Source organism: Belonocnema kinseyi, chromosome 5 (assembly GCF_010883055.1).
Source record: "Belonocnema kinseyi isolate 2016_QV_RU_SX_M_011 chromosome 5, B_treatae_v1, whole genome shotgun sequence".
In the NCBI taxonomy this organism is placed as follows: Eukaryota; Metazoa; Arthropoda; class Insecta; order Hymenoptera; family Cynipidae; genus Belonocnema; species Belonocnema kinseyi.
The window spans coordinates 79,302,411-79,313,133 of NC_046661.1; positions in this window are offsets into that span (position 1 = coordinate 79,302,411).

Sequence of the window (10,723 nt, forward strand, 5' to 3'; positions counted from 1 at the left end):
AGTGCTTATTTTGAGGAACTTCCGAAAAAGCACTTTTCTGAAGGATTAAAAAAACTTGAAAAGCGATTGACCAAGTGTATAGAGCTCTAAGGAGATTATGTTTAAAAATAAAAAAAAATTTACCCAAAAAAAATTGTTTTTATACTTCATTCTAAGGACTTATTGAACTACCCTCGTACCTTATCTTTCATGTATGATACTAGCCACTGCAAGATTAGATATCTAAGATACCTTTAAACTTCCGCAGAAAATCTAGTGGAAATTTGTTCGAACGACCAGGCATCAATTTCGATGCAGACGGTCACGACTTAGTTTGTACATCCCGGCTTTGGTGGTTTGAATGTCATACAGTAGGTTTTGACTAACCTAACACTTGGATATTATATTACGCCAAGTACTATTTTTATTCCAGGAGTATTTAGTCGCTGGTAAATGGAGGAAATAAAAAGTTAGGTAATTATTATTATAACTTACCTGCTTATTAACATCTGTTTCACTCAAATAACGATCGACAAAATGATCTTGACAGGTGATTTCCAGTTTGCAGACGACACTTCACGTTGCACTGGATGAGAAAAAACAGTGTCTAAATAATGATTTTCCCCTAGATTCTCCGAGTGAACCTGTGTGGCTCAAATTTCTTGCAACTCTATTGAACACCGATTTCGGTGTACATTGGAGGATCGGCGATTTTCTGTGCTTTCCTCTGCCGCTACGACGACCTTCGTTTATCACGCACGGATTGCGTGATGTTCCGAGAAATGTGATGCGTCAGGGACGGCACAACGAGTCAATGCGAAGTCGCACTTAATATTCCAGCCACTACATTTTCAGGAAAAAATCTCATTTTACTTTTTATGTTTACCTTACTTTTCTTTGCTACAAATTCTTTTACTTATAAACTGATCGCTTATCCGTGACTATAATTTTATCAAAGCCAAGTAATTTTCCAACCAAGCAAATATAATTTTAGTAGTGTCCGGGATATGCATTGTACGTATTAAATTACCATCGTTTATAGATACTCAGGAGTTTACGTGTTATTATTTATTATATTATACTGTTATTATGCCTTCACATTTATTTTTAGATTGTAATACTATAATTATTCTTTTTCAATTCTCATATTCTTTTCTTTTTTTTTACATTTATAAATTATATTGCGATGTTATATTTGTTATACCTCTAGGTTATTTTTATCGTTATCCTTGTTTTTACTTTTTAACAGAAATGTTTATTAGAATTAGTATACTACAGACTAAGATATTGTGTTACAACTCTTCGTACTAAGGAAATGTAACGCTAAGAGAGCAGAGATCAGATATGTTAGGCGGCCGCCACGACGACGCTGGCGGAAATAATTTGATTGGGCCGCGCTTACAAAATTCGGCGAAACGGGTAGAAATCTCGGACCGAGTCTCCCACTCCCGCTTGCCGCGTCCACGGAGTGGGAGCGGTCTCGCGCTTAGTGCGTAAAGGAACGCACCTACGCCATCGTTGTCACTGACAAGATCCAGTCACTTGATGACAGTGCGAACAAAATGCACCAAGGGATATGGGAACCCGTAGTCAGAAACAACACAAGCATAAAAAGGAAATCCTCTAAACTAACCGACGGCGAGCCCTCTAAAAAGGCAACGAAGGAAGAAATAACCCTCAAAATATCCAACAAATTCGATCTACTTGGAAATCTACAAGATTCAAATCCAAAAAGTGTGCATATTAAGACGAACGACGCCAACAGCATCTGTTCTGATGATGAATCTGAAGTCACGGAACTAAAATCAAAATCGAAACCTCCACCACCAATTATCATAAAATCAGAGATTGAGGATCTACAAGGGCTTCTGAAAGCACCCAAAGCGAGGATGGAAGTGCCGCCTACCCTCAAAATCAACAATGGAACATATACCTTCAAACCTCATCGCATGCAGGATTATACTGCCTTAATCCAAATCTTCACAAAAGCAATCTGAACTTCCATACCTATGCTACCACGGAAGAAAAAGCATTAAAAATGGTTTCGAATAAAACCTTTCTCAAGAAGTCTCATCCTTATTACCTTATTTCTCTAAGTCCAAACACTAAGATTGGCAGAGTATACAAGATCAAATACATCTTCCACGTCACGGCCAAAATTGAGCGATACAGGAATCTCATAGGTGTCACTCAATGCCATAGGTGCCAAAGGTTCGGACATGGCACATCCCACTGCAATCATCCTCCAAACTGTGTCCAGTGTGGTGGACCTCACCTTACAATGGGTTGTGAGAAGGAATGAACGAGCGAACCGACCTGCGTAAAAATGCAAAGGAGCGAGCACTGTAAACTACAGGAAATGTCCAAAGTACATTAAACACATCAACAAAATTGCCTTAAGCAAGAGCCAGGGGTAGGTGAATATCCAGCCTGCTTGTCTGGATATTCTGGCCCTCTGATTTTCCAACAGTCTGACCAGTTCCCGTGAGGGTGAACCTGTCTGCATAGAAAAATGCAGCAGAAAAGCCTCAAGCCGTAACGCTACTAGCAGCAACTAAACCACCACATCCATCTCTAGCTCAACCCGACTTGTAAGTAGTATAAGTAATGAAATTAGTTTACTTAACGAAAAAAAAGATCTTGCTTAAATCTTACGCTTACTTCAAAATCTAAATAGGTCACTCTTAAGTTGCAAAACTAAAATTGAAAAATGTACTGTAATAACGCAAACACTACTCGATTATGACTCAGATGCAAAACAGACGTAATAAATTACTTATCGCATACTGGAATGCTAACGGACTCACTGAAAACATTCTATAAGTTTCGACATTTTTAAAAACGCATGGAATTGATATAATGCTAATCTGTGAAACAAAATTTAAAAACAAATCTAAGTGCAAAGTACCTGGGTACAATTTAGTTAGACAGGATAGAGCTGATAACAGCGGAGGAGGAGGCGTAGCCATACTAGTAAAAAGGGCATAACTTTCCACAAAATCGTCACTCACACACAGGGAATGGAAGCCGTCGGTACCAATTTAAAAAATAACCTAAAAACTAGATCTGTGTACTCCCTACCCCGAGCTACTTTAACAGCATCTGATCTGGACAAACTCTTTGGCTTAGGAACGAAAGTGCTAATTGCAGGAGATTTAAATGCTAAAAACTCGGCATGGAATTGCAGCTCAAACAATAAAAATGGCAATTTCTTATTTAAATATATCAATAGTCACCCCTACAATCCAGAATTCCCTGCCGGACACACATTGTTCCCCTATATTTATTCAGCTCCTCCCAGCACTGTAGATATTGCCCTAACAAAAAATATTAAAAATTTGTCTAGCAGTGAATCTAAAAATGAGCTGCACTCAGATCACCATCCTGTCATAATAGAACTAAACAATTCAGAAAATGTCCATGTAACACCTAAAACCTCCTTAAATTATAAAACAGCTAACTGGAAGGGTTTCAGAGAGCATGTAAGCTCCAACTTTACAATGAGTGGCATACTTAAAACTAAAGAGGAAATAGATAAAAGTATTAATGATTTAACAACTACTATTCAGGAAACAATTTCAGAAAATATTCCATTAACTCAGCCTTTCGATACTACATTCGTGACACCAACCCATATTAAACAATTAATTCAAGACAGAAGTAAAATACGATGCGTTTGAAGCGTAGCATTCAACAGGCCTTATACGTCTGATATTTAAAAAAACTTTTTACCGCTTCAAAAAAAAACTATTGCGATTATTCCGTAACCTTTTACAGGGCATTCTAACGTAGAATTCGAATTTCAACAATTTTAAAGTTGATTTTGCTGTTTTTTCGAGTTTTTTAAAAAGGAACCGAATGGGGACCCAATACTTTGTAAAGGCTCCATTCGGTCCGCCAGGGATGGCAAAGATATGGAGACTTATACCAGAAAGGCATTGGGAACAGTTTAGCTAAAATAATTAAAAGAGAACATACTTTGCACAAAAATAATAACTAGACTAACAAATTAAAAAACTTAAAAGTTAAATATAACTCACTTTGGGAGTTTAAAAAAATAATAAAAGGAAATCGCAGCAACGTAATTCTAATACTGCATGGCCCGCAAGGATTAGTTTTTGAAGATAAGGATAACGCAAATGTTTTAGCATTCCAGTATGAGAAAGTAAATTTAATGAGGAAAGACATGAGCAACGAAGCAACTAGGAAACTAGTTAATCAGTGTTATAGGGAAATACTTAACTCGAATGTTAATATAAAACTTGCAACACCGAAAGAAGTCAAATTAGCAATTACAAAAACCAGGCCAAACAAAGCCCCTGGCTGTGATAATACCTTACATAGGATTCTTAAGAATCTGCCCAAGAAAATAAAAGTTCAAATCGCATATATCTTTAATGCATGTTTTATATTATTCTATTATCTAACTGGGTGGAGAAATGCAATTATACTGCCGATATATAAGGCAGGAAAAGAAAAAAATTTTCCACAAAGTTATAGACCAATAAGCTTACTTCCGAAAATTAGTAAAATCTTCGAACGACTTACATATAATAGATTATCGGACCACGAATGTAAACTAAAGCAGATAATTCAAGTTAAAGTAAATAGTGCTCATTCTGATTACCATTATGCAAAGGCTGGTATACCGCAAGGGTCCATTTTGGGTCCAAGATACTTTATGTATTATATAAATGACATACCATCGACCAAAGAAACTAGAAAGGCCCTCTTCGCCAATTCTACAGCAATTTTTGCAAATTTCTTGTTAAAGGGACGTGTCTATTAAATATTTACAAAGACATGCAGTGATACTTGAAAAAATACTTTAAAATATGGCAACTTAAGAATAATGTTGAAAAGGCTGAAATGATAGTATTTGCGAAAAGAAAGTGCAAAGGCACACCTGTTACATACTTAGGCCAATATTTAGATAAAACACTTACTTTTAAAAAACACACAACAGAAGCATGTAAGAAGGGAGACAAAACTATAGATATGCTCTACCCTCTACTATGTAAGAGATGTGGACTAAGCGAAAGCAACAAACTGACTATCTATAAAACAATTATAAGACCCATAATGCTGTATGCAGTTCCCATCTATAGCAACAAATCTAAATGTTACTACGATAACTTGCAAAGGCTACAAAATAAATTAAAAAAAATGATTGATGGCACTAGAACAATTAAGGAACCAAATGAAAAATACTCCGTTAAATATATTAGAGATTATTTTTATATATTTTAACCAAAAATTTCTATAAATACCAACTGAATGGCATTGAGTTAATTAGGGACATCCCTTTAACAAATGATGATACGGTGCACTTCAGAATTAAACATAAACTCCCACATCATATGTTACTTCAAGATGGGTTCTGAGATAAAAATCATCGTTTTTATCTCCGTAAATGTTGTATAGTTCTCCTTAGGCTAAGCGTCATTTATCAGGTTTTCCTTAAAATTTCTCCTGATTTCTATTTCATTGAATAAGTGCAGTATACCACTTGATACTTGCGAAATACCATAATTACAACTTATAATTAAAGAAAGCTTATTCCGAATAGGATAGATACTCTAAATAAGAGTTCTCATATGTATACACAATTTATCTACAATTACGGATTAATAAATACCTTTATGAAATTGAAATTGGCCGTCGTTACTCGGCTTCGAGTGTTCCCACTAGCCGGATGTATTCCGCGCTAGTATTTGTGTTGCCTAAGCTTGCTCTCCCGTCCTAGAAAATTACTCAAATAAAGGTAGAATATAACATAGGAATTACTTCTATCGTCATTTATTTCGTTCAAAAACCTGCTCTTTTCAGAGCAATATTTTAAACGTAGAGTTTTATCTTCAGAGGAGAAACCTCCCAGGTGCCTTTCGTTCGTCGATCAACCCTACTCCCCCTGCTAACTGCCGGGGCTCCGGCAGTCCATCAGTTAGCAGCCGGAGAGGTTGAGTCACGAACAAGGGTACACAAACCTGTTGATTCGGATCCATCCCTTCGAGAAATCAACGGCGCTCCAGCAGTCCGAAGACGATTGATTTGGATGGGTAGTTTTAATTCCAGGTAGAGGGAATGCCTCCGTCGGCAGGAGGGCCCATCAATCCCTCCATCCGGAGGATACCGGTCGGTCCACGACCAGTCGCTGCTGTAACATCAGGCCATCAGCGGCCACCGAGCAACTCGTCCGCCCACCAGGAGGTGGAAACGCTTGTCTTTGGAGAAAACCAGTTCGCATCAGGAACCGCGACCCGGAGCACACCATTGAGTTATTCCTCCCTACTACCAGGGGGAGAACCTATCGTTTCCTTATGCCTTACGCTGTTCCTCATCCTCCCTGAAATATATTACAACTCCTTAGCCCTTCCTGTACATTTCACCTTGTTCACCCCCCCCCCCCTGACAAACGTATTGAATCTTCCTATCCTTTTCATATATATCATTCTGCCCCCACTCAGCATATTACACCTTTCTATCCCCTCCTAACATTTAACCCTGTTCCTCCCCCCCACCTAACGATAATATCCTCAAACGAATTATCCTCCCCTCCTTCCCCTCTTGAGCGAACCACAGGCGGATCGTATCAATATTATTGAAATTTTTAACACAAAAAGAAAAAGTAATGTTTTTGCATATTTTTAATACGTTTAAGAATAAAATTGATAAATTTTTTTACGATTTTATTCGATACGTTATGAATATTTTGATTTTCTGCATTTGGACGAATTTTCGGCGAAGTTTCCTAAACCGGGACGAGCTGTCGGTGTCTCTGTGAGTTTCGGTCAATTCAACGTGAGGTGCGCAATTGCGTTTCCATTACTGAGACGGTCACTTTAGCCGTGTTTTTAATTAAATGTCGCAGTATTGTATTAGTGACATATTAAAAATATTATTTATAAGAGGTTTGAATAAATTACTTTAAACAACTTTCTTAGAATAAATAATCAATTGAACGGCAATCACAATCTATTCTTGCTTTTTAATGTATTCTGTAGCTATAAGTAAATTGTGCCATTTTATTTTGATAAACCCCACAGGATTTTCCTTGTTCTAGTATTGGTTTTTTGGCGTCCCACTTAACGATATACCCCAAAATTCCTGTCCCACTAATGGGCAATCTGACTAGCTTAAAAAATTTCCATTTATATTAATTCGCTATAAAATTAATAATCTATTTTTTGTTCTACTCGAGCAAATAATGTCTTAGCCACTTATAATAACGATTTTTGTACAAAAAATTCCAATTCCCCATTTTGAAATTGTGTTTATGTGAGTTATCTCTTCCTAAATGTCCCAGCAATGGTAATGCAGAATTGTAGAAGTAAAAGGAGTTGCAAAAAGTGTCCGACGGTCTCTCGGGCGTGACCAAACAAAAGAGGAGCGGAACTCAATCGGGTTTGTTCTCCATGACCGCCAGCCCCAAAACCAGCACTGTATCAGAGTTTCACTGTACTAGAATATAAATAAAAGAATCTAATTAATGGAGCAGCTAGAGGAAAGTTTTTGTTAAATGAGTTGATGCATAATAATAAAATATTATTTAATCAAATATCCCAGAAATCTTATTGTCGGACTCAGTCATTTTCTGTCTACGGTACCGATAATTTTTGTACCGGTACCGACAGAGTATAAACATAATAATTTTAGATATTTTATGTTTTTGTTTATAAAATTTAATTTTTTTATCACTTTAAAAATGTAAAAATTTGTCAAATTATAGCGAGATAGCAAAATCTGAAGAAGATAATTATTTTTCATTATTAAAAAATTCTATTACCATCATTGTTAATAATTTAATAAAACCATTCAAACTAATTTTTAAGAAAAGTAATTATTTTTTCTCACTTAATGCAAATTTTTCTATAACAATAAACTTTTTTCGTTTACTTATCGTACTTGATAATTAACAGTGTGCCAAAAAGGAAGACAAAATTAGTATTTTCCATAAAAATTTGTTTAAGAATGTGTATTAACTGATGTATGAACTAGGTGTCAAAAATACGTTTTGCTCGAGAGAACTTGAAAGTTGTTGTATAATGATAACTTATGATGAAAATGGACTCATTGCGTTCAATATTCATTTAGAACTTAACTTCTTCGATGAAGATGTATTTTTTACGCTTGGTGCACTTGGAATTTGTTGTATTATGATAGGACATTAAGAAAATTGTTTGTTTATGGCCAATGTTCATTTAGAACTGAACTTGCTTGAGGAAGATGTATTTTTTTTACACCTGATGCACTTGCAATTAGCTGCATGATTACGGGTTATCAGAGAAATGGGTTGGTTGCAGCCAATTTTATTTAGAAATTAACTTCCTCGAGCAGCATGTATTTTTTAAACCTATTATAAACGAAATTTGTTAAGACGAAGGTTGAGACTTCCGTAATCGATCACAGCTAGAGGTACTGACAGTGAAGTGATTGCCAGGAACTCCCTGCGTACATTACAGGCTGAAATTTGCAAGCGAAATGTTGGTGGAATTTCCACGGAAAGCCAACGGAATTTCCAAATTCAATTTTCGAAGTATTATCTTATGGTTATTCTTATCGCATATAAGTTAAGAGCAATGTTCCTACTACCTGAAATTCTTTCAGACCCTAATTATAAGAAAGCAAAGAATAACAAAAAGTGGAAAATACAGAAAGTTGCTGAAATAATTGATCATAAAGTTATTTGGCATAAAAGATTCCTTCAATTTATTGAAGTAAGGCATTTAATTTATGAAATTAGCCTTTGGTTTGCGCAACATGCTTTAGCTAATAAAATGAAGGACTATTCTTTATTAGCATTTATTAAAATATAGCATCGTCTGAAAGACATGTTCTACAGCGCGTTAGAATGTAGATGGAGAGGAATCTGAAACTAATTAATTGTTCTCTAAATAGATCAACAAGCAATTCACATTTTTAACAATTTTGGTTTCGAAATCTATTGCATATATTGGGGCACACTTTTTTCCTTGAAAGGTATGATTTAGGACGAAAGAAAAAAAACTATTTATTTATAAAGGTCCTTTTACCCCGATAAAATTGTTTTAAGCTGTTGCCACAGGTGATTATGGCGCTTGTGGATATCAGAAACAAAGAATCGAATAATATTCTTAATCTGTGGTCCCCTCATTATGGCCCATACCTAAATTTTTATATTTCAATTTAAATGAACAAAATGGCTGCGTTTTTTGTAACAATAACAAAAAACACGTTTTTTCGCGCCATAAATGAGGTAAAATTATAGGGCAGAGTCAAAATTCCAACAACAACGAGGTACGTGCTATCGCCACGAGTGCGCTGCGTATTGTGTTAAAATTTTAAACCCATCAGTTTAGCTGTTTTTGAGAAAACACCTAGGCTAGGTGCAAAAATGCCGTCTTGAGAAAAATGCGTTTAAAGTTTTTCACATAGCCCTGACTTGTTTACGTTTAGAGACTTCCGATTCAAGTCCAAGGTCATTCAAGCCATCCGCGAATTCAGACTTAAATCCGAAGTACAGTATCCCTGTATACCTGTAAACACAGGTATAAACACTAAACAGCTGTCACGAATGCAGAATCCTTATAGGGCTGTTACCGAGGTGTGGCCCGTGGCCAAGAAAATATCCGAATTGCGGCCTGCAATCATTTTTGGCCTGGTTGAGTTTTACCTCGACGTTTTTTCTCCCACTCCACCACCAAATGAATAAGCTCATAGATAGAATAAGGGGTGGTGTTGATGAGGAGTGGAGGTTGAATCATCCAATTTCCGAAAAATTTTGCAGTTTGTACGTGTTTTTTCTCAAAAGCCGTCAAACATTTTGCGTAGAGAATTGAAAAATGACGAAAGGAAAAATGACACTCGCCACTTTGATGAAGCATTGAAAGTTAAGGAGGAAAATGTCGAGTAGAGGGGGTAAGGAGGACTTTAGGGGTACGGGTCTTTTGAATCGACCGCCGGCCGCAACTCGGATTTTTGTTCCCAGAAAAATTGACCGCAGGCCGCAACTCGGCTGCACCCCTTATACGTGCTCTGAACCCCAAGCGCGCACAATTTTGTCCTATGATATGAAGCGTTATTACTAGTCACAAAGAAGGAACCGCCTAAATCGACTGTATACTTATTAGATAGATAGATATTATTTAATTTTTTTCGGTCTGCTCACCTTAAAAAATTGACTTTATTAAACTTCCATTTTTTACAGAAATTTCTTAACTCTTAAAAAACTAACATCCATGTACACCTTATCTCTAAGAACGCTCGTTTTTATAGCCTTGCATTGCTCGCTACAATATTTACAATTTTTTTACACCCACTTCCTATCCTATTCACAATCTTTCTTTCTCCATTTCTGTTTCTCCTTCCTTTTCTTCTTTTCCAGCTTACTCAGCACCCTCTTCATCCATGTTATTGCCTTTTACCCCCCCCCCCTTCATGCAACAATACCTTTATACTTATCCCACTTCTTTCAACCTCCGCACACTCCTGCAATCAGTGCCCCATTTTTGTATTTCCCTTTTAGCGCAACTGACACATTCTATTCTCTCTAGAAAGATAGAACCTATTCAAATTTTCCATGAATCCGCATTTCATCCTCGCTGTAAGCTCCTGATTTTCATTCTCTCCTTTCTCACACAGATATTGTGCTCTCTACTTTGGCATAATCCTCCCATTGTTTCAGTTAAATCTTGACTCTTTTATTCTCTCCTGCCCTCCTGCCTTCTCTTTCTCCATGCCGTTCTTCAAGCATGCTTCTCACTTA